General features: G+C 39.9%; 1 pseudogene; it reads left to right on the top strand.

Moving 5' to 3' along the window:
• The first annotated feature begins 707 nt into the window (after window positions 1-707).
• On the top strand, window positions 708-1,008 carry LOC102846868 (annotated as a pseudogene).
• Window positions 1,009-2,312: the final 1,304 nt, after the last annotated feature.

Below are 2,312 nucleotides of genomic sequence, written 5' to 3'. Positions count from 1 at the left end.
ATAGAAGAGACCAGGAGTAGAACACATCCTGTATATTTCACTCAGTATGCTGGAAATTTCCTTGAAACAGGAGAAAGTACAGACATATGTAAATCTCCAAGGAATGCTGGACTTAGAGATGCTGATGGAAATAAGGACTTTCCTCCAGAACGAACAGAGAGAAAACTTGCTCTTAGAGCCAGAGCCCTGACATTGTAGGCTCTTAAACTATATGGTGATAGTTTTCTGTTAAAGGAGCACTCATATAGCTAGATAGCCAACAGACTAGATAACCAAGATGCCAAGACTGAAAGGTTGTAATGGAAGAACAAGGTTCAGGATCTAAGCCTTAGGCTTGATGGCTTGCACCACTGTCCTGTCTCAAGATAAATCATTCCACTACAGAGCAGGTGCCATCCTCTGCTATAATCAGAAGGCTCAATACATCTTTTACTCTTTCTCCATTGGCAAATGAGTTAGATGTATTCACACAGTAGTCCCTATCAGATCTTCTTCTAATAAATGCTATGTGACTTTGTCTGTACAACATGGTTTCTATGGGATGCAGAGATGTTGGTGATTTCATAAGAATTTTCTAGGGTTCTCCTACCGGCCCCGCCGCGGGCCCCAGCAGCACGGCGGCGGGCAGAGAGGCAGTGCAGCTTCGCGAAGGCTCTGTGCACGCCGCGGCCTACAGGCACCCAGCATGAGCCCTCCCTGCCGCCAACATGCCCAAGAGGAAGGTCAGCTCGGCCGAGGGTGCGGTGAAGGAGGAGCCCAAGAGGAGATCAGCGAGGCTATCTGCTAAGTCTCCTGCAAAAGGGGAAACAAAGCCCAAAAAGGCATCAGGAAAGGAGAAGTCTTCTGACAAAAAAGTGCAAACAAAAGGGGAAAGGGGAGCAAAGGGAAAACAGGCTGAAGTGGCTAACCAAGACTAAACAAGATTTACCTGCAGAAAATGGAGAAACTAAAAAAGAAGAGAGTCCAGCCTCTGATGAAGCAGAAGAAAAAGAAGCCGAGTCTGATTAATATTTGTCTACCATGTCTTATCAGTGGTCCGTGTATCTCCTTTCTTGTACAATCCAGAGGAATATTTTTATCAACTATTTTGTAAATGCAAGTTTTTTAGTAGCTCTAGAAACATTTTTAAGAAGAAGGAAATCCCACTTCATCCCATTTTTAAGTGTAAATGCTTTTTTAAAGAGGTGAGATCATTTGCTGGTTGTTTATTTTTTGGTGCAACCAGAAAATGTGGGATGTTAAAATTGGGGGCGTGGGGGGGGGCTTTGGATGTCAGTGTATAACATTCCATGGGGAAAGGGACAGTTTTTGTATCCCCTAATACATAGTATACTTAATGACAATTTGGAGTCATAGTCATGCATTTATGACTTGAACATTTTAAATTAAGTCTATTTCCATGTTTTTTAGATACATAAATTAGAACATTGTTTAGTAAAATTTCTTCTTAAACATAACCACTCCCTTTTCGTGGCTTTCTTCCTGTCAGAACTATGTGGATTCTGTAACATCTTTGGTCTTGGTAGTCCAGTTTTCCTAATAACCTTGTTATGTGCTGTGAGCGGTTGAAAATTTGAATGTGTAGTGTGTGTGATAGTAAATTGTGAATTAGTGGGACTGAATGATGTGACAGTTTATCAACAATTGAAGATATTGGTACTTATTTTCTTCTTTATGAAAACTTTCCTCCAAATTTAAAGCTGGAAGGTCACTGGAATTTAGAAAAGAATTATAACTACATGGCTTTTTAGATTTTTGGTGCGTGCATTAAGAATTGTGTACAGGTTGTTCATAATGTCTCTGTACTGACCCATAAAACAACAAATAAAATATCAATCATGAAAAAAAAAGAATCTTCTAGCAGATAGTGAGTAAAGTCCCAGCAGCTGAAAGTTTTGGATTTCCAGCAAAAAGACAGAGTTAAAATACAGCTTCTATAGGCTTGCTAGGAGTTAGAATCAACTTGGCACACAGAAAGAAAAATAAAGTTCTTTTTTATTTCCTAGCACCTTTCCCTTAATCAGGTCTGTCACAAAATCCTGTATGTTGAAATTCTCTATGCTCCCAACACACACACACACACACACACACACGCAGAAGTTTGTCTCATACTTGACATGATCATTACCTTACTTAAGGCAGAGTTTCTCACCCTTGTTGTTGCTACTGTTGCATAGTGATGTTAACATTCTCTCTTGAGGAACCAATACTATCTACCACCATGCCTATGCTGCCACTTTTTTGTTACATTTTCTATAACATGGAGTAATTCCTTACATATCTAAACATAAGACCATTATGGAATTTGTAGG

The sequence above is a fragment of the Elephantulus edwardii genome, unplaced genomic scaffold (genome assembly GCF_000299155.1).
Source record: "Elephantulus edwardii isolate Elephantulus edwardi_28Jun2011 unplaced genomic scaffold, EleEdw1.0 scaffold00221, whole genome shotgun sequence".
NCBI lineage: Eukaryota > Metazoa > Chordata > Mammalia > Macroscelidea > Macroscelididae > Elephantulus > Elephantulus edwardii.
Note: the sequence above shows the minus strand (reverse complement) of the source record. Positions and strands in the feature narration are given on the sequence as shown.